The 23,767-nt window shown below is 37.2% G+C and overlaps 1 pseudogene; it reads left to right on the top strand.

The window, feature by feature from the left end:
• Positions 1 to 1,504: 1,504 nt before the first annotated feature.
• Positions 1,505 to 23,512, top strand: LOC120209991 (annotated as a pseudogene).
• The last annotated feature ends 255 nt before the right edge of the window (positions 23,513 to 23,767 follow it).

Below are 23,767 nucleotides of genomic sequence, written 5' to 3'. Positions count from 1 at the left end.
GTTGTCATTTTTGGTGCAAACGATTAGTTGCCTTCTTTTTAAATTAAAGTTTTATGTAATGCTCTAATAGCATGTGGGTCGAGGATTGGGAGAATATTTTGAGCTGGAAGCAATATTTCTCAATAAAAAAACTTTCGTGAAAAATATAAATATTATGACTATTTTATTACAATGAATAAATTTAATAAATATTTCTCAATAAAAAAAGCTTCGTGAAAAATATAAATATTATGACTATTTTATGACAATGAATAAATTTAATAATTATTTTATAGTAATTTAATAAGTATGATAATTATTTTATAATCAATTAATAAATTTAATACTTATTTTTATTTTTTAATATTTGATGATTAAAATAATTAGGAAAGTACACAAATGGTCTTCTATGATGCTATTTTGTTGAGTCTCCGATTATTAAAAATCATAAAATAATCCCTCGACTATAATGTATTATTTTGTTGAGTCCATTGACTATTAAAAGTTATAAAATGATCACCTGACTATTCACTATGTTCCGAACTTGTCATTTTCCGTTAAAAAATTGACGGCAGTCTAAGCTGGATGTTAATTTACTGACTGAGATATGATAAAATTTGATCTCGTAATCTCAAACGACTATCATATCTTAATCAACATGTTAACATCCAGCTCAGACGACTGTTATTTTTTTAACAAAAAAGACAAGTTTAAGACATAAGGAATAGTCATATGACTATTTTATAACTTTTAATAGTTGAGTAGTTAACAAAGCAATATCATATAGTCGGTGAACATTTGTATACTTTATCTATATAATTATTAAGCATGTACTTTTTTCTAAAAAGGACAAACTACATATTTAGTCACCAACTATTCATATCATTCCATTTTAGTCACTAACTATTTTTTTAAAATCATACATAAATTTATGTATTAGTTTTATTTTGATTATCTGTCGTTAAAAAATCGATATTGGTGCATAAGATAATGTCAAATCATCATTGAAAATTTTTAAAAATTATTACAACAACAATTCTATTATTTTTTCAACTATGAGTCACCAAAACATAATTAAAAAAGTATCAAATCAATAAATATTTTAAAAATTTGACATACGTACATTATTAACATAAAACATTTATATGAAATGGACATGTATTTACTCTAAATTAAGGTCGAATCTACCACTGAACCAAAATATAAATTTATGGATGATTTTTTTTAAAGTTGTTAAATAATTAAAATAAAATTACGAAAATAATTAGATAACTAAATATTTAATTTATCAAAAAGAATAACGTAGAGATTTACCAAATCCATGATGATGGAAGATGGTAAAACATTGGGCAAACAAAAGTCAAAAAGAAAATCTCGGAGGTCCCCAAGCACACACAGCACAGCAGACGTGTCCCAGTCTTCATTGTTCCTCTCCTTCTACCCGTATCACCTAATGGATCTCTACCTGTACGGCTATGATTATTCCCCTCTTCTTATATAATTACTAGTTTCTCTCAGCTGGAAACAAAAGAGAGCAAGAAAGGAGAAGGATAGCGTTTGATCCACTTCATTTACTATTCATTTGTTCTTCATTTCTTTCCCCTTTGATCTCATCAATTTTCTACTTCTATTTTTCCCCCATTTTTAGATGATTGGGTTTTGTTGAGGAAGGGAGATCGGAGATGTTGTCGTTGCACAACGGAGTCGGGATCTCTAGGGCTTCCTCCTACAGAAGCGGCGTCGTCGATCGTACTGATGTTATCTATGACGGTTCCTCGGCGGTTTCCGGAAAAGCCGCCGTTTATGGGGCCAAACAGGAGCCTGCTTCTTCCCTTGGTATTGTGCCTCATAAAGGACATGATTCACTTGAAGGTTCGGCTTCTTCGTTGTTTTTATATCAGTATTCAGTATTTTCCCCTTCCCTTTTAAGAAACTGGCTTTTAAAATTCGTATATTAAGTTTCTGTTTAATTGCAAAATGTATTTTCAGTCAGGTTTGCCTTTTTTTGTTATAAAAAAATCGTCTTCCGATGCACATTTAAAAAAAATTAGGGTTTTTGTTGTATCATCATTATACATACATATATTGTAATTCTTCAAAATTAAAATAAAATTAATGACTTCAGGCCTTTTAGAAGATTTTATTGTATAATTTCTACCATAAGTTTTAATTGATGGAAATTTTGATCAGTATGATCGTTTTTTAACTGCTTGTGCGACTATTGATTTGGTCTCGGTGCAGTTAATGAAGATATGCAGTTGGCTCTAGCTCACCAATGGTACAAAACTGCAAACTTCAAACAATCATTGGATCATAGCAATGCTGTTTATGACCAAAACCCGCGTCGCACTGATAATCTACTTCTTTTGGGTGCTATTTATTATCAGGTTAAAAAAGTCGCTCTTTTGGTCTTTTTTATAGGATCCTGATTTTGTAGTATTATGATCCTATTGTCTATGGTTCAGTTGCATGATTATGATATGTGCATTGCCAAAAATGAAGAAGCCCTTCGAATTGGGCCTCGTTTTGCTGAGTGTTATGGAAACATGGCAAACGCTTGGAAGGTTCTCATTAATCTTTGCATCAATCTTTTACAGTTTAAGTAAAGTTGAATTTTAGAAAGGGTTTTTGAAGAATTGATAACGGTGTATTTTTCCCCTAACATGTAGGAAAAAGGCGATAGTGATGTTGCCATTCGGTATTACATGATTGCAATCGAGGTTTGTATATATGGTTGTATAACTTTATTTTTGTTACCCTCCATTGCTACTGAAATTTTTAGTTAGTTTCATGATCTTTGTTTGAACTTGTATTGGTGCAGCTTCGGCCTAACTTTGCTGATGCATGGTCAAATTTAGCAACTGCTTACATGCGAAAGAGAAGATTTAATGAGGCTGCACAGTGTTGCCGTCAGGCTCTGCAATTAAATCATCATTTGGTATATTTTGATCTGGTTATATGTTATTTTAATCCGGTTAAATCATAAATGTTCTAATTTTCAAATTAACAGGAAGTTCTACATTTCAATTTATTTTTTTGGTTACTTCACTTTTATAACAACTAAAGCACATCACGTTTCAATAAGATTTTCTGACAAATGTTTTTTGATTGCTCTACAGGTTGATGCTCATAGTAACCTTGGAAATCTAATGAAGGCTCAAGGGCTGGTGCAAGAAGTAAGTGTCCAGGATTAAATGTTTCTACTGTTTGATATCCATCTACGGAAGTAGTAGAAGAAATTTGATTTCTTGGGCTGAATTATTAAACTGATGGATTCATGCTCTTGGCAACTCCAATGTTGAACATCTGCAATTTGAATTTTGGTTGGTTCTCATTCCATCCATCTTTCCTTCTTTAGGAGGAAGTGGTCTAATATCTTACACATCATGAGTTTGTATGCTCATTGCTAGATTAACCTGTCCTAGATTCTTACCATCCTGCCAAAACAGAATGTTAGTGGAAATCATCCTTCCTAGATCTAGATTTTTCTACCGTGTCTTTATTAGGTAAGTTACTGATGGAAGTAATTCATGTGTGTGGAACTGTGTCGATATTGCAGTTCATGACAGATATCAAGTTATTTTCCACAGGCCAGGGGATCAGATGATGGTTGCTCTTGTTGTTACTTCCATCTTCAAAGACTCAAATTGTCAGAATCTAACATTTTGTGCAGGCATACAGTTGCTATCTTGAGGCTCTACGGATACAACCAACGTTTGCTATTGCATGGTCAAACCTTGCTGGTCTTTTCATGGATTCAGGTGACTTAAATCGAGCCCTTCAGTATTACAAGGTATGCTGAATCTTGTTTCCATCATCATTTCTTTTGATGTTTTTTTTTTCTTTTCCAAATGCCGTAATTTTCATTGTTTTGCTTGCACAACACATTTTTCATGTGCTGATTCTTTTTTTGACAAGTTATGTGAGATATAATCTACCTTCATCCGTGTTCTTGTCGTTTTCAATTCTAGAGATATTTTTATGCAGTTATATTGATTTATATTTGTAAATTTCAAATGGCAGGAAGCTGTTAAACACAAGCCAACATTTCCTGATGCCTATTAAATCTTGGGAACATTTATAAGGTAAGCCTTCTTGCCTTGTGCTCTTAATGTCAGTTTGCTGCAAATAATTGGACTGGTGTTTCTGTATTGGAGCAAAACAATATATTCTTTTTTTGTTTTTTCCAGGCTTTGGCAACGCCTCAGGAGGCTATTGTCTATTACCAGCAAGCTGTTCAAACTAGGCCAAACAATCCAATAGCTTTGGGTAAGTGCTGCTACACCACATGAATCCACTTTCTTTTCACTTTTTGAAGGTCAAAATCTTCAGATGAATTGAAATGGGATGCTTGATTGCTCATATATACATATATATGTTTTTTTTCCTGCTGTTGTGTTTAGGTGAATGACTAAATAAGACTTGTTTTATTTTTCTTTGAAGCTATGATTTGTTTTCTGCAGTAGTTTCTCCTCTCATCTTTTAATTCCTTGTTTTGTAACAACCCGAAAAAATGGAAAAAATATAATTGTAATTTGAGGTTTTAATTAAGTTAATTGGTGAAATTTGAGGATTTAATTGGAAGTTTTAAAACTTGTAGCCTATTTTAAAAAGTGGAGGAAATTCAGTGACCAATCACTGAATATTTTCAAGGAGTGTCGGCAGATTTTTTTTCTTATATGCGTGTAAATTGATACTGGTTTCATACCAGAACAATTTGCTAAGTTTTTACCCCTACGCATCTCAACTTCCAACCTCGATTCCGACGCCGTTCGACTTTCGATCGTCGTTTTGAAAATATCATCGTGATTATCATCGAGCGAGGAACAAACCCTTCAAATTAATTGAAGTGAAACGCTGCCAAACGTCGTGAATTTTAAGTCAAAGTCTCAATGCTTTTTTTAGCTCAATCGCTGAGAAAATCTTAAATTCATCGCCGATCGTTGCTCCATTTACGACACCTCCCGTACTATCGAGTTCCTTGTGCCGTTTCGAGTCCGTCGGTCCTATCCTCGGTCTCCATCGACGGCGGCGCGTGGGGAGGTGAAGTGGTCAAAGTTTTCAATTTGATGAAATCGAGCTCTCCGCCGTTCAAAAATTTGAACCGATCTTTGTAAGTATCTCGAAATCGCTCAAAATAATTTATAAAAATTTTCCGTGAATTTTACGCAGCCAGAAGACACCCCCACGCGCCGCCACTGCTCGTGGGGAAGGTCGAAATGACCGGTTTAACCGGTTACGACCCGACCCGTTGACCGACCCGACTCGACCCGTTGACCTGACCCTTTGACCGTTGACCGTTGACCGTTGACCGGGTGACATTTTGGGAATTAATTCGAAATGTGTGCTATTGTGGGAATTTAATTCGAAAAAGGTGCTATTTTAGTAATTATTTTAAAAATGGTGCTATTTTTGTAAAATGGTTGAAATTTTGATGAGCTCCTTTGACCAGAAATTTGACCGTCTTTGACCGGCCATTAAACAACTGTTAATCTTTTCCGAGAATACCTATCCTGAAATTTTTCGACGTCCCAAATCCGTTTTTGGGTCGGTTTCACAAAATTCAAACCCGAAAGTCTCTGAATCGTCAGTCAAACCCATTGACTTTGATTTTAACCAAGAATTCAAATTTTCGGAAAGTCATACTTTATGTTTTTTAACGTCCTGAATCTGATTCCGAAGTTCGTTTTGCCAAATTCTGACCCGAAATTCTCGAATCGAGCTTGTAAACCCAAAAGGCTTAATATTTTAATATTTTGAGTATTTAATTGAGATTTGGTTAAGGAATTGATTCAATAAAAATATTTTATGAAAGTACTCGTGTTTCACCTGAGCAAGGATCATTTAGTTCCGGTATTGTCCGTTCGTTAGATCAGCCTAAACCGTGTACTACGAGAATTACCCGTAGGTTTTCGTATATTATTTAAATATTATTTATATTATTTATATTAGGTTTCCAATAAAAAAAATTTCAATTCGTAGGATCTAGTGCTGCAGCAGAGCGTGATCGACAAAACCAGAAATAGGCTTCCTTATCTGATTTCTCAGAATGTTACAGGTGTGTTTCCTGATAGTGATATATTATTGTTTTAAAGTATATAAATATCTGAATATTGTGTATCTGATTTCTGATTTACTGTATATTTCTGATATGATTTCTGGTTACGGTATTTTATACCGTTTTCTGAATACTGATTACCCAACATCTGAAGTACCTTACATTACTGGTTTGATTTTTGATTTTTGTATTTCTGTTTATGGTTTTCAAGCTTGAAACATTCTTATGCTTTTAAAAAATTATTCATTGTTTTACGCCCATACATTCATGTTCATTACTATCATTGTGGGGAATATTATTGGAGGAAGATTATCTGCAGGCACCTCGGCTGTGTGCTCAGGGTCTTACTAGTTGTGCGGGGTGTATGGTTCTGGGGAACCTACACAAACAGATTGTGAAAGGATGAGAGTAGTGTTCATGTTTTTAAAACATATTTCATAAATAAATTTTATTAAAATATTTTGTTAATATGTTTTTTATACACTGTATGGAGCACACTGAGCTTTTTAGCTCATTTTGTAATTTTTATCTTTTTCAGATAACAGCAGACCGTAAGTTAGTAGCTTTGACATCAAGGGAGATCAACTACTTATTTTGTACGAACATATATCTCTACATGTTTTCCATTGTATCTGGTGACATGTATTTGCTATCGTTTTGGGCATATTTGTATTATTAAAATTTTGGTTTGTATTAATATAATGTATTGTAAGATAAAAAAAAACCTCTAAATGGGATATGTGACCACTTAAGTTTGAGTCTAACTTACAGATCAGGTCTAGGGGGCTACATTTGGTGGTATCAGAGCTTTCGGTTTTAAACACTCGGACTGTATATGGGTCCTAAACTTTAGATTTTTAAGAATTTTTTTTTAAAAAAAATGTCATCTTATGTTATGATTTAAAGTTTCTCGAGATCCCTGATGCTAATCTGACATATGTTTCAAATTCTTTCTGTAGAGCTTTATAGATCCAACGATGAATGCTGCTAGAGGTCGTAGGACAGGACGTGGACGTGGTCGAGGGCGAGTTGCTCGACCTTCTGTTAAGATCGACAATTCGATGTCACCACGTGATCCACCTGTTCCGCAAGTAGATCCGACTCTTTCTCATGATCAGTTTACTCCTATGAGAGATCCTTCCGTCACTGAAGATGAGGATACTGAGATGAATGAAGACGCCATTAATAGAGCTATCTTCCTCATGTTTCAGAGAGCTACCAGAGCCACTAGTAACATGACTGCAGTGGAGATTTCAAATTCTCTGGTTGCTGCTGGTGTAGTTCCATTTGAGGGTATTAATGGTGGACCCCCGACAGACGCTGTGTATTGGCAGGAGGACTCAGAGAGGATTATGGATGAGATGGACCTCAGACCTGAGCAGAAGTTGAAGGATGCCCTAACTATGTTGAAGAAAGAGAGCATCAGATGGTGACAATCAATTTCTGGTAGTATTCCGAGGAATCAGTTAACATGTGATCTTTTTAGGACTCGCTTCCGGAGTCGCTACATCGGAGAGAGATACTTGCAGAAGCGACGTCAGAAGTTTCAGGATCTGGAGAAGGGTAATATGTCTGTTATGGACTACGAGATTGAGTTCATCCGATTAAGCCGTTATGTTCCTGGACTTGTTGGCACAGAGACAGATAAATGCTTGAGATTCAAAAATGGACTTCGGTATGAGATCAGGAGTCGAGTCGCTACCCACCGAGAGAGGAATTTTGATGCATTGGTTGAAATAGCCACGACTGTTAAGGAAATAAAACGATTGGGTATGGAGCACAAGAGAGATAGTGATCAAGCCCAAAATCGATTCAGGAGGCCTTTTGGTTCTGTTGATTCTTCTACACACCCTAGCAAGAGAGGTAGGGGTGAGTCATTTCGGAGAGGCGGTGCGAGTGTCAGACCTGTTGCATCTGGTTCTTCAACTTTTCAGCCTTCTAGACATGGTGGATCTTCTGGGTCGCAATCTTTGCAGTCATGTAATTATTGTGGGAAACCTCATTATGGCGAATGCATGAAGAAATTGGGAACATGTTTTAGATGTGGTTCAGGTGACCATATTGTAAAAGATTGTTCAGAGTTAACTCCTTCAGTTCAGACACCAGCTCGTACTCCCGTTAGTTTTCATAGTACAGTCCAAACTCCAGCAGGGGGTCGTGCTCAAGAGAGAGTACCTGGATCAGCAAGTAGAGGCCGAGCATCTCAGAGCAGGGATCCAGTCAGATCTGAGGCCAGACAACCTGCATTGGTTTACACTGTTAGACTTCGACAGGATCGCGATGGGCCTAATGTGATTTCAGGTATTGTTACTATTCATTCAGTTCCCTATTTTTCATTGTTTGATAGTGGTTCTACCAATTCCTATGTATCGTATTCTGTTTCTGAGGGTTTAAATATTCCTGTTGAGAATACTGAGCATTGGGTGATAGTTCAAAGTCCCTTAGGCAAGACCATTGTGTTAGATCGTATTTATAGAGAGTGCCCTATTGGGATCAATGTAGAGTTTTTTCTGGTCGACCTGATTGAGTTACCTTTGTAAGAGTTTGATTTGATTCTCGGCGTAGATTGGTTGGACAAACATCGAGTAAATATTGATTTTGAGACTAAGAGAGCTGTTCTGAAGACCCCAGATAATCGAAAGATTGTAATGATTGGGAAACGCCGTGGATTTCTAACGAATGTTGTTGTTAGAGTATCGAATCAACTAAGTATTGAATGAATAAAGTGGAAACAATATGCATTCTTTCATGAAAGGAAAAGCTCATTGATTACATTAAACACTCACTGACTTATATACACAAAAGGAAGGAATCTAAAGAACGTTGGAGATGAGAGAGAGAGAGAGTTTGTTAGCTCTAACAGCTCTAACCAACTCACACTCTTCACACATGCACACATGCACATGTATGAAATACATGCATACATCATACACTAACATTCCCCTTACTAATCCAATCTTTACTCTGCTTCCCTTACTCCATAGACACTAACATTTCCCATACTGCTTCAAACTTCATGCTTTAAAACTCCACATTGTAGCTGAACAATCAACAGTTTCTGTCTATGTTTCATAAACAACGGTGCTGACAGAGGTTTAGTTAAAATGTCAGCAACCTGTTCATATGCAGGGACCTCAAGAACCTGTAGTTTCCCTGCTGCAACCATTTCGCGAACACAAAGAAAAGATCAAGTTCTACATGTTTGAATTTCGAGTGTAAAACTGGATTGACACAAACAGCAACAGCACTTGAGTTGTCACACCACAACTTAGGTTTCCCATGAGGAACAATATGCAGTTCACTCAACAAGGATTCAAGCCATATCATTTCAGTAGCTGCATATGCAACACTTCTATATTCTGCTTCAGCTGTTGAACGAGCTACAACTTGCTGTTTCCTTGAACTCCATGCAACTAGATTTCCTCCAAAGTAAATACAGTACCCAGATGTAGATCTTCTATCATCAACATCTGCTCCCCAACTCGCATCAGCAAAGCCTGTCAAAGACAATCTAGAAGAGGCCAAGAAATGCAAACCAAAATCAATTGTCCCTTGTAAATAACGTAAGATGCGTTTTACTGCTTGAAAATGAGTTGTAAGAGGAGCTTGCATGAATTGACACACACGATTAACAGCAAATGCAATGTCTGGACGAGTGATCACAACATATTGTAGTGCTCCCACAATGCTGCGATATTGAGAAACATTCTCAACAGGATTTCCATCAGTGGCAGAAAGCTTACAGTTGGTAACCATAGGTGTAGGAAGACCATTCGCATTTTGAAAACCATTGCGACTTAGTAGCTCAGTTATATATTTCTGCTGACTCAAAATAACACCACCAGAATTATAACTGACTTCAATGCCTAAGAAAAAATTGAGAGAACCCAGATCTTTTAAGGCAAATCTTTCATGCAGTTTGTCAATAACCACCTGCACCTCACTTGTTTTATCACCCGTGAGTATTATATCATCAACGTAGACAAGTAGATAAATCAAACAATCTTCCTTCTTTCGAACAAAAAGAGAAGAATCAGATTTTGATATCACAAAACCTTCAGTTTCAAGATAGCTCCTCAAACTATCAAACCAAGCACGTGGTGCTTGTTTTAATCCATAAATGGCCTTATGTAATTTGCAAACCAATTGATTACCACCAAACTCAAAACCTGAAGGCTGAGTCATATAAACTTCTTCTTTAAGCACACCATTTAGGAAAGCATTATTAATGTCTATTTGTCTAAGCTGCCATCCTTTCGATAATGCCAAGGTCAGAATAACTCGAACCGTTACTGGTTTAACAACCGGACTAAACACCTCATGAAAATCAACACCTGGCTGCTGAAGAAAACCTTTTGCCACTAATCTTGCCTTATAGCGAGCAATTGAACCATCTGCATTTTTCTTTATTTTGAACAGCCATTTACACGTTACTGCTGTTCGATCAGGCGGCAGTGACACGAGGGACCAGGTTTTATTTCTCATCAAAGCTTCATACTCCTCCTGAACAGCAGTTTTCCAATGCGGACTAGTTAAAGCTTGCTTGATGTTATGTGGTTCTTCATTAGTCCAAGCTATAGCTTGAAAAATTTTGGGCTTCGAAATCCCACTCTTACTCCTCGTTTGCATTGGATGAACGTTCAAATTAGAGTCGCATTCAACTGCAGCAGCTGGTTGACTAGGAATATTAGTAGGAACACCAGTAGAGCTTGACACAGATTGTGTAGTACCTACACTATTTTCGTCATGAACATGAGAACTACCAGCTCCTTCCTCATTGTGCTCACTAGTTGTAGGTGATACATCATTTCCAGCCAGACCATAATCACCACATCCTTGCTGAGTTCGAACTTGTGGTGCAAAAACAAGTGGCAACTCCCTCGTTAAAACGTGCGAATCTGCCCGATCATGACTCTTTAACCTGCAAGCTTCATACGGAAATTTTCCCTCATCAAAAATAACATGTCTAGAAATAAACATTCTCCCATCATCATCTAGACAACGATACCCCTTGTGTGATGGACTGTACCCCAGAAAAATACATTGCTTAGATCGATACTCAAGTTTATGGTGATTAAACGGTCGTATCAAAGGAAAACATGCACAACCAAACACCCTTAACATTGAATAATCAATAGGTTGTTGATGTAAGACTTCAAAAGGTGACTTTCCATGTAATACTCCTGTAGGTAATCGATTAATTAGGAACACAGCTGAGGTAAAAGCATAACTCCAGAATTTTAAAGGCAAAGAGGCTTGAGATAGTAATGCCAACCCCATTTCAACAATATGACGATGCTTTCGTTCAGCTTTTCCATTTTGCTCAGATGTACTTGGACAAGATATTCGATGCTGAACTCCATTAGCTAAAAACCATCCTTTCAACGCCTGATACTCTCCACCACCATCACTCTGTAATATCTTAATCTTGACACCAAACTGAACCTCAACAAGTTTATAAAAATTGAGGAAACATTCCATAACTTCTGACTTTCGCTTAACCAAATAGAGCCATGTAAATCTGCTGTAAACATCAATAAATGATACATAATAGGCAAAACCATCACTTGAAATAATAGGGGATGGTCCCCAAACATCAGAGACAATTAATTGGAAAGGAGCAGTGTACTCAGTAATTGATGTCGAAAAAGGAAGCTTGTGAGCTTTACTTTGTAGACAGGCATTACAAACAGAAGATAAAGAGTTTTCATTGACAGCAATATTACATGATTTCATTACTGTTTTAACCACACTAAGAGCTGCATGCCCTAATCTTTTGTGCCATAGGTCTAATAGGTCACATGACTTGGAGATATTATTTAATTGCATGTGCTTTATATTAGGTGACAGAAGCTGATATAATCCATCATCCGTGAGCTTCCCTGTCAGTAACACGGTCTGCGTCCGAGCATCCTTCACGAAACATTCAAAAGGATGAAATTCAATAAAGACGTTATTATCCCGAGTAAGCTGAGAAACAGATAATAAGTTTTTCTGAATATCAGGCACATGCAAGACATTTTGCAAAACTAATGGCTTCATTTTAGAGGGCAAACAACTTTGACCAACATTAGAAATTTTAACTCCTTCTCCATTCCCCATATGAAGGCAATGATTACCTGTATAAGCCATACTAGTATTAAGAAGAGACACATCATTAGCAACATGATGTGTTGCCCCCGTATCAGGATACCATACTGAATGACTATTACCAGTGGACATAGTTGTCTGAGGTGCGTGAGAAGTGGAAACAAAAGCAGCTGATGGATTCACAAATCCTTGAGAATTTTTAACCAACTCTAGCCCACCATAAACTTGCATTGGAGGGTACCATGGTACCCCTGGACAAAAAGATCCTGAACTAGGCATCATGAAATGCGGATTAGAATAAAAGAATCCATGAGGAGAGGGAAAAGATGCACCCGTTGCATGAGTAAATGCTTGAGCATTCGAAGAAAACTGCTGCTTATTTCCAGAATTTTGTGATGACCTCCACTCTTCACTGCTTCGATCTTCAGTGGAGACACCAGTAAAGTTTCTATCAAAGCGATGATAGCATTTTTGCACTGTATGGCCAAATTTACCACAAAGCTGACATTTAGGACGATTCGAATTATCAAACCGTCCTCGACCACGCCCACGATAAGTATTACCAGATTGTCCTCGCATAGCATCATCTTGCTTGGTAGTAACAGTAACCTCAGTAGATCCAACGTCACGCTCCGTAGTATCAGTAGATCTAGAGACCAGGTTAGCTGAAATTCCTTCAGTGAGAAAAGCCTTATGTCGTGTCTCACAATCAAGCAGCATTTCAGTGAGCACATCTAACGACAAACTATCACGAGAAGCAATAGCAATAACAGATTCAAATTCCATGGACAGACCAGCAAGAATGACACTGACCTGCTCGTGTTCAGTAATTGGACTACCTGCAGCACATAACAAATCACAAATGGACTTGACTTTGGCAAGAAACTCACTCACTGTCTGGCCAGCTTTGTGCTGAGAGTGAAGACTATGTCGAAGGGATGATATCTTGGCACTAGATCTAGTACCAAATAATCGAGCAATAGTGGTCCAAATAGCATAAGCAGAAGTAAGTCCAGTAAGATGAGGTAATATTTCAGTACTAACCGTAGTGAGCAACCACGATGCTAACAGCTTATCTTGCTTCTGATAGATATTAATTGTCGAAGTATCCGCAGCATGACCTGATTCCGTTGTTGTAACAGTCACAGGAGGCTCTCCATCATCCGAAATAAAACGAAGCAAACCATATCCATCAATAATAAGAGATACCTGATGTTTCCATAGTAAATAGGTACCCTCAGAAAGTTTAATCACATCTTGTTTAGGTATGTGTTGCACGGAGGAGATCTCCATTATACACAACTACACGCAGCAGTAGACTAACGACGCTGGAGCTCCCAACCCTTGGCGACTGATACCATGTTAGAGTATCGAATCAACTAAGTATTGAATGAATAAAGTGGAAACAATATGCATTCTTTCATGAAAGGAAAAGCTCATTGATTACATTAAACACTCACTGACTTATATACACAAAAGGAAGGAATCTAAAGAACGTTGGAGATGAGAGAGAGAGAGTTTGTTAGCTCTAACAGCTCTAACCAACTCACACTCTTCACACATGCACACATGCACATGTATGAAATACATGCATACATCATACACTAACATTCCCCTTACTAATCCAATCTTTACTCTGCTTCCCTTACTCCATAGACACTAACAGTTGTGTCTGTTTTGGTAGCTGAGAAGATGATCAGGAAAGGTCCGAGGCGTTTGGATACTAGGAGTTCTCAGTCTGATATTGAAGGTATCCGGATTGTCAAGGAATTTTTCGATGTTTTTTCCGAGGAGTTGCCTGGATTACCTCCGGATAGAGAAGTTGAGTTTGAGATTAAAATCTATTCTGGTTCCACTCCAGTTTCAATGGCTCCTTATCGTATGGCCCCAAAAAAACTTAAAGAACTGAAAGTCCAACTCCAAGAGTTGTTGGACAGGAGATTTATCCGACCCAGTGTATCCCTGTGGGGAGCCCCAATTCTCTTTGTCAAGAAGAAAGATGGGACATTGAGACTTTGTATCGATTATAAGAAACTGAACAAGCTCACGGTTAAAAACAAATATCCTTTGCCCAGAATCGATGATTTATTTGACCAATTTCGAGGGGCTTCTATCTTCTCAAAAATAGACTTGAGGTCTGGGTATTATCAACTCAAGGTGAAAGATTCAGATATTCCGAAGACTGCTTTTTGTACTCGATATGGGCATTATGAATTTTTAGTGATGTCGTTTAGGTTAACAAATGCCCCTGCTGCATTTATGGATCTGATGCATAGGGTGTTTCGACCTTATTTGGACCAGTTTGTTGTTGTGTTCATTGATGACATACTGGTGTATTCTAGAAGTGAAGAAGAACATGAGGAGCATTTAAAGATTGTTTTACAGACTCTAAGGGAGAATGAGCTATACGCTAAGTTGAGCAAGTGTGAGTTTTGGCTCAGCGAAGTGACTTTTCTTGGACATATTGTTTCTGCTGATGGTATTCGGGTGGATCCAAGCAAAGTGGAGGTTATTCTGAACTGGAAGCAACCCAGGAACGTTTCTGAGATTCTTAGTTTCTTGGGCTTAGCTGATTACTACCGTCGTTTCGTTGAGGGGTTCTTCCTTATTGCAGCTCCTCTAACGAAACTATCGAGGAAAGATGTTTCATTTGTCTGGTCTGAGAACCAACAAGCTAGCTTTGAGAAACTGAAAACTGTTCTAACTCAAGCCCCAGTACTGATTCAGCCTGAATCTGGGAAGGATTTTTCTGTCTACAGTGATGCTTCTCACTCTGGATTGCTGAGTTTTGATGAAAGATAGGAAGGTTGTCGCTTATGCTTCGCGTCAATTAAAGCCGCATGAGCGTAACTATCCTATTCACGATCTAGAGTTAGCTGTCGTAGTTTTTGCTTTAAAGATGATGATTTGAGGCGAGTTATTCTTTAGGAGGCTCATAGTAGTCCTTATGCTATGCATTCTGGCGGAGACAAAATGTATAATAATCTCAAAGAGCGCTACTTCTGGACTGGTATGAAAAAGAATATTTCAGATTTTGTGGCGAGTTGTTTGACTTGTCAGTAGGTTAAGGCAGAACACCAACATCCATCTGGATTGTTGCAGTCAATTAAGATTCCTGAGTGGAAATGGGAACGCATTACAATGAACTTCGTTACTGGTCTTCCTCTGACTCATTCTAAGAAGGATTCTATTTAGGTGATTGTTGATCGACTCACCAAGTCAGCGCACTTTATTCCTATCCGGATTATTTATTCTTTGGACAAACTGGTTAAGTTGTACATTTCTGAGATCGTTAGACTTCATGGTGTTCCGTTGTCTATCATATCTGGTCGAGATCCGAGGTTCACATCCAGGTTCTGGAAGGCTTTGCACGAGGCTTTGGGTACTCGTTTGAATTTCAGTACATCTTTTCATCTGACAGTCTGAGCTAGTAATTCAGGTGTTGGAGGATATGTTACGGAGTTGTGTGATTGATTTTCATGGTAGTTGGGAAGATTTCTTGCTATTAGCTGAGTTTGCTTACAATAATAGTTACCAGACAAGTATTCGCATGGCACCGTACGAGGCTCTGTTTGGACGTAGATGTCGTACTCCTATATGTTGGACAGAGTTGCATGATAGAAAAACTTTGGGTCAAGACTTGATTCGAGAGACTGAAGATACTGTCAGATAGATCCGTGATCGCTTAAAAGAGGCATTTGATAGGCAGAAATCATACGCAGATAACCAACGTAAGGATATCGAGTTTGAGGTTGGAGATCAGGTTTTTCTCAAGGTATCTCCATAGAAGAAGGTATTGAGATTTGGACGTAAGGGTAAACTGAGTTCGCGATTTATTGGGCCGTATCGTATTTTGAAGAAAGTTGGACTTGTTGCTTATCAGCTTGAGTTGCCTCCCCAGCTCAGTCGTATTCATGATATTTTTCATGTGTCTATGTTGAGGCGATATCGTCCAGACCAAGATCACATCATTCAGGTTGACGAGGTAGAACTGAGATTTGATTTGTCATATAAAGAGCTTGTTCAGGTTTTAGAGAGGGAGGAACGAGTTCTTCGGAATAGGCGTATTCCAATGATCAAAGTTCAATGGAGTAATCGTAGCCTCTCAGAAGCTACTTGGGAGACGTTGGAGTCAATGGAATTTCAATTTCCGCATCTATTTTCATAAGCTAAATTTCGAGGACGAAATTTCTTGTAGAGGGGGAGAATTGTAACAACCCGGAAAATGGAAAAAAATATATAATTGTAATTAGAGGTTTTAATTAAGTTAATTGGTGAAATTTGAGGATTTAATTGGAAGTTTTAAAACTTTTAGCCTATTTTAAAAAGTGGAGGTAATTCAATGACCAATCACTGAATATTTTCAAGGAGTGTCGGTAGATTTTTTTTCTTATATGCGTGCAAATTGATTCTGGTTTCATAACAGAACAATTTGTTAAGTTTTTACCCCACGCATCTCAACTTCCAACCTCGATTCCGACGCCGTTCGACTTCCGATCGTCGTTTTAAAAATACCATCGTGATCATCATCGAGCGAGGAACAAACCTTTCAAATTAATTGAAGCGAAACGCTGCCAAACGTCGTGAATTTTAAGTCAAAACCTCGACGTTTTTTTTAGCTCAATCGCCGAGAAAATCTTAAATTCATCGCTGATCGTTGCTCCATTTACGACACCTCCCGCACAATCGTGTTTCTTGTGCCGTTTCGAGTCCGTCGGTGCTATCCTCGGTCTCCGTCGACGGCGGCGCGTGGGGAGGTGAAGTGGTCAAAGTTTCCGATTTGATAAAATCGAGCTCTCCGCCGTTCAAAAATTTGAACCGATCTTTGTAAGTATCTCGAAATCGCTCAAAATAATTTATAGAAATTTTTTCGTGAATTTTACGCAGTCAGAAGACACCCCACGTTTTGCCACTGCGCGTGGGGAAGGTCGAAATGACCGGTTTAATCGTTTTTTAACCGGTTTGACCGGTTACGACCTGACCCGTTGACCGACCCGACCCGTTAACCCGACCCGTTGACCGTTGACCGGGTGACATTTTGGGAATTAATATGAAATGGGTGCTATTGTGGGAATTTAATTCGAACAATGTGCTATTTTAGTAATTATTTTAAAAAGGGTGTTATTTCTGTAAAATGGTTGACAGTTTGTTGACCTTTTTTGACCAAAACTTTGACCGGCCATTAAACAATCGTTAATCTTTTCCGAGAATACCTATCCTGACGTTTTTCGACGTTCCAAATCTATTTTTGGGGTCAGTTTCACAAAATTCAAACCCGAAAGTCTTTGAATCGTCAGTCAAACCCGTTGACTTTGATTTTAACCAAGAATTCAAATTTTCAGAAAGTCATACTTTATGTTTTTCGACGTCTTGAATCTAATTCCGAAGTCCGTTTTGTCAAATTCTGACTCGAAATTCTCGAATCGAGCTTGTAAACCCAAAAGGCTTAATATTTTAATATTTTGATTATTTAATTGAGATTTGGTTAAGGAATTGATTCAATAAAAATATTTTATGAAATTACTCGTGTTTCACCTGAGCAAAGATCATTTAGGTCCGGTGTTGTCCGTTCGTTAGATCAGCCTGAACCGCGTACTACGAGAATTACCCGTAGGTTTTCGTATATTATTTAAATAATATTTATATTATTTATATTAGGTTTCCAATAAAGAGGATCTTGTGCTGCAGCAGAGCGTGATCAACAAAACCAGTAATAGGCTTCCCTATCTGATTTCTCAGATTGTTACAGGTGTGTTTCCTGATAGTGTTATATTATTGTTTTAAAGTATATAAATATCTGAATACTGTGTATCTGATTTTTGATTTACTGTATATTTTTGATATGATTTCTGGTTACGGTATTTTATACCGTTTTCTGAATACTGATTACCCAACATCTGAATTACCATACATTACTGGTTTGATTTTTGATTTCTGTATTTCTGTTTATGGTTTTCAAGCTTGAAACATTCTTATGTTTTTAAAGAATTATTCATTGTTTTACGCGCATACATTCATGTTCATTACTATCATTGGGGGAATATTATTGGAGGAAGATTATCTGCAGGTTCCTCGGCTGTGTGCTCAGAGCCTTACTGGTTGTGCGGGGTGTATGGTTCTGGGGAACCTACACAAACAGATTGTGAAAGGATAGGGGTAGTGTTCATGTTTTCAAAACATATTTCATAAACAAATTTTATTAAAATATTTTGTTAATATGTTTTTTATACACTGTATGGAGCACACTGCGCCTTTTAGCTCATTTTGTAATTTTTATCTTTTTCAGATAACAGCAGACCGTAAGCTAGCAGATTTGGCATCAAGGGAGATCAACTACTTATTTTGTACGAACATATATCTCTACATGTTTTCCGTTGTATCTGGTGACATGTATTTGCTATCGTTTTGGATATATCTGTATTATTAAAATTTTGGTTTGTGTTAATATAATGTATTGTAAGATAAAAAAAAAAAAAAAAACCTCTGAATGAGATATGTGACCACTTAGGTTTGGATCTAACTTACAGACCGGGTTTGGGGGGATACATGTTTTATCTTCCTTACATATTAATCTCAAAGTCACTGCATGTATAAAAGTTTGGGTGCCAGCCAACGTTGATAAAGTGTGATATATAGGCCTTACCGTGACCCAACAGTTGTGTATGTGTTTTTATGCTTAGGGATATCCGGAACTTTAAAGATATTCTAAATTTATGTTATTGCGGTACCAAGTTTTGTGACTCCATGGTGCAGGGAATCTGGCTAGTACATACTATGAGCGAGGACAGCTGGATTTGGCAATCCTCCATTATAAGCAAGCTATTGCCTATGATCAAAGATTTGTGGAAGCTTACAACAATTTGGTTGGTTTTCTAAATTTGTGTCAGATCATAGACATTCCTATACAGTTTTTGTTTGCTAACTTGGATTTGCTTTTAATTGTTGTCTTGAAGGGAAATGCATTGAAAGATGTGGGTCGTGTTGATGAGGCAATTCAATGCTATAATGTAGGTTTTCTTCTGGTTGTCTTAAGTTTTATTTTCTCATTTACTGTTATTGATCTTTTGAACTTATCATTTCTCTTCACTGGCGAAGCAATGTCTCACATTACAACCCAACCATCCACAAGCTCTTACCAACCTTGGGAACATAAATATGGAATGGTATGATATCCCTGAAGATTAAAATTTAATTTGTGATGAATTTTTAGTGAATGATATTCTGACCATTTTTTTTTTGGAATTCTCAGGAACATGTTTGCTGCAGCTGCTTCTTACTACAAGGCTACATTGGCTGTCACAACAGGGTTATCTGCTCCATTCAGTAACCTTGCAGTAATCTATAAGCAACAGGTTGTTTTATGGTGTTTGATTTCTGTTTTTTTTTCTTCTGATACTAAATGGGTGTTAAGTGCCCTCTCTTTTGCCCCTATATTTATGGTTATTTATTTATTTATTTATACCATAGGGGAATTACATGGAAGCTATATCTTGTTACAATGAGGTTTTGCGGATTGATCCAGTGGCAGCTGATGGACTTGTAAATAGGGGTAATACTTACAAGGAGATTGGTAGTGTGAGTGAAGCAATTCAAGATTATATTTGTGCTATTAATATTCAGCCAAATATGGCTGAGGCCCATGCAAATCTGGCTTCTGCTTATAAGGATAGGTAATTTTCTTGGTTTCCATAATTTCTTGTAGTCGTAACATTCCTTGGCACCCTTTTTTGTCAAAAGGTTTTGCAAGGATCAGTGGCATCTTTTTTTGGGGTACTTCGGAAAAAAGAGGAGTTTGTTTCCCTAAATTGAAATGTTGTTCCATTTTGGAATTATTTTCTGAGCTCATAGCAGTATCTTTGAGCTTTCTGACCCCTGCTCTTTGCTAATGAACAATGATGCCTTGCTGTTTACTTTCATATTCTTTGTTTTGTGTAGATTTTTGTCATTTTAATTTTTTGCATTCCCTGCACTAAGTGTTAAAATATTAAATAGTAACTCCTAAAATATATTTCTTCAATCTTTTATTGATCAACCATATTAGCTCAAAATACAAGAACATCGGTTGGTTTTCATCCAAAATGAGGAAAAATGAATTAGATGCCTACTCTTGTCAATGTAAATTTTATGATGTATTTGAGATTCTTTCTTTTTTTTTTGGGGTGGGGGGGGTGAAGGAAAGGCCTTTTTACTAGCAATTTGGTGATTCTTGAGTTGTTTTTTTTCTTGTGAATTTTATTTCAGTGGGCGTCCAGAGGCTACTGTCACAAGCTATAAGCAGGCCTTGCTTCTACGGCCAGAGTTTCCTGAAGCTACTTGTAACCGTCTACATAAGTTACAGGTATTATGGCTTGAATTTTGATGCACTATGGAATTCATATCTGGGCAAAAGCTACATTTAGATGTATTTCTTGGATGTGCCGATTTCTTTCTTGGCGTTTAACCTTTCAATGTGATCATATTCTTACCGTTTACTCCTAGCTCTTAGAGTCGATCACTTATTGAGTGAACTGAGGCCAAGATTATTGCAGTTTTCTTCGTTGATTATCTTTTGGGATTTATTTCCAGGGAACTTGGTCTTACTGATGAACTGGCTTTTTGTAGAGAAACATACTGAATTGGGATTAACTGATCTAATTTGATTTTATATTTTCAGTGTTTGTGCAGCTGGGAGGATCGTGATAAAATGTTTACAGAAGTTGAGGGCATTATCCGAAGGCAGATTAATGTGAGTATTGATATGCATCTTATTTCATTTCTATCCTGTATTGTTTCCCAATGCAATTAACTACAAAAATCCCTTTATCTCAGATGTCTGTTCTTCCAAGTGTGCAACCTTTCCATGCTATTGCATATCCCATTGATCCGATGCTTGCACTCGCCTTATGTAATTTTTCTGTGGCGAACTAGAGTTTTTTAGTAACATTTCTTACCTTGCAGCCGTAAATATGCTGCTCATTCCTCCTTGGTTGCATCTCGTGTTGATCTTCCTCCTTTTAACCATCCTGTTCCAATTCCTATTAAGCGTGATGATGGAAATCAGAGGCTCAAAGTTGGTTATGTGAGCAGTGACTTTGGCAATCACCCCCTGTCACACCTGATGGGATCAGTATTTGGCATGCATAATAGAGAGAATGTAGAGGCTGTTCTCTTTACTTATTTTAGGGGTTAATTTTATTATGCTAGAAGTTTCTGGCCATGATTAACATGATGTTTGCAGGTATTTTGCTATGCCTTGAGTCAAAATGATGGCACTGGATGGAGACAGCATATCCGGTCTGAAACTGAGCATTTTATAGATGTCTCTGCCATGACATCAGATGTGATTGCCAAAATGATTAACAATGACGGAATACAGATTCTTATCAACTTGAATGGTTATACAAAGGTTGATTTGATTAATTTTCTAGATCTTAGAGGAACCAAATTTTGTTTTCAGTGGCTGGCTATATCGAGTAATGTGATACTATGATATGATAATTAAAAATGAATCCAAGTTCATTTCTTTAATTTTTTTGGCTTGTCTTATTAATAACACAAGGTGCCAAAAAGTTTTATATTTTTACATTTCTGAATTATCAACTTTATGAAATCCTGATATGAGATAATTTCTGCTCAATAATACAAGGGTGTGAGGAATGAGATTTTCGCCATGCAACCAGCACCTATACAGGTTTCTTATATGGGATTCCCTGGGACTACTGGTGCAGATTACATTGATTACTTGGTCACTGATGAGGTAATAATTGATGCTCGAGGTGAAGTTAACCTACAATTATGTATATGTTCTTGAACTAAACTGCTATTTATTTGCTTTCAGTTCGTCTCACCTTTGCGCTATGCACATATTTATTCTGAGAAACTTGTCCATCTCCCTCATTGCTACTTTGTGAATGATTATAAGCAGGTGATTTTTTTTTCTTTAGTAAAGTATAACAGAATTTATTTATTTGGCAGTAGACTCTTATAACAGTAAAGACCTGATTCTATAACTTTTATTGCTTTCAGAAAAATCGTGATGTGTTGGATCCAAATTGTCAGCACAAGCGATCTGATTATGGCCTTCCTGAAGATAAATTTATTTTTGCATGTTTCAACCAATTGTATAAAATGGATCCTGAAATCTTTAATACTTGGTAATATGCGGATAATCCCCGAGTTCAGTGAATGTAATTTCCATATTTTTTCATTGAACTTACATGCTTCTTTTTCCACTCAGGTGTAATATTCTTAAGCGTGTACCAAATAGTGCCCTTTGGCTCCTCAGATTCCCAGCTGCTGGAGAAATGAGGCTGCGAGCATGTAGTTTCTGCATTTTTGTTTTCTTTTCTGAACTAAGCCTTCAAAATATTGCCTTTGTTATATATTCATATTTCTTTTATTGATGTTGATCTTTTCAGATGCTGTTGCTCAAGGGGTGCAGCCAGAGCAAATAATTTTCACTGATGTTGCAATGAAACATGAACATATCAGGCGCAGTGCTTTAGCTGATCTCTGTCTTGACACGTAAGTATTGTCTTCCCTTCTCTCTTTCATTAACAATATTTATTTTATGTGCAGCTCCGTAATGATGGTTGCATTACTCTTTTCTTTATAGCCCTTTATGCAATTCACATACTACTGGCACGGATGTGTTATGGGCTGGTCTACCTATGGTGACACTACCTCTTGAGAAAATGGCTGCAAGGGTTGCTGGTTCACTTTGTCTAGCAACTGGCTTGGGGGAGGAGATGATTGTGAACAGGTAGGTGTTTAACGTTGTCCTTGGCGATTATGTAAATATTATTGGTATATGCATGCAGCAATATTATGTTCAGTCATGGTCAAGTTGGCATTTCTAATAGTTCTTTTAATCAATTTATGTTATTGAAATTTCTTCCTGCTTTTTACAGTATGAAGGAATACGAAGAAAGGGCCGTCACATTGGCATTAAATAGACAGAAGCTTCAGACTCTTACCATTAAACTCAAGGTAGCTCGTTTAACATGCCCTCTTTTGACACAGCACGCTGGGTAAAGCTTAATTAACACCGCTGGTTATTATGTTTTGCGTTATCTGTCAGTATAAATGCTTGACAATTTGAGTTATAAACCATGGCAGGTGCGGAATCTGGATAGGTCTTACTTCAAAATGTGGAATCTGTATTGCTCGGGGCGGCAGCCCCAACACTTCAAAGTCACTGAAAATGACTTCGATTTCCCTTATGATAGATAGGAACAAACGGGGATTGTAGATAAAGAATCAAAAGGATATATATATATATAGAACAAAAAAAGGTCCTACCTAGGACAAAAGATTGTTTAGAGTTCATTAATCACAATGGAAATGAGATATATGTTTGTGATATTTATAATTTTTGTAGCTTGCCATATGATTTTACTGAGATAAGTTCCGGGTTCTATCATACATTTTATTTACTTGATTATTTATGCCCGTTTGAAACTGAGATTGGGGAAAAAAAAGTCAGAAATGGCAACCAACAATAGCGTTCCAAAAGACCACGTCGTCTTCTTGATTCATTTAGCTTTGTGTTTAAAAAATCGTTGCTTAAGCGCGATTAAAGCGCTAAGTGAATCGAGTGAGGCTCTTGGCGTTTCAGCATAACAAAAGCACTACGAATTCATTAAGCGGTAGTAATCGGCG

This window comes from Hibiscus syriacus, unplaced genomic scaffold, assembly GCF_006381635.1.
Source record: "Hibiscus syriacus cultivar Baekdansim isolate YM2019G1 unplaced genomic scaffold, ASM638163v2 tig00021542_pilon, whole genome shotgun sequence".
NCBI classification, from domain to species: Eukaryota; Viridiplantae; Streptophyta; class Magnoliopsida; order Malvales; family Malvaceae; genus Hibiscus; species Hibiscus syriacus.
The sequence above is the reverse complement of the archived record's forward strand: the minus strand, read 5'-3'. Positions and strand labels throughout refer to the sequence as shown.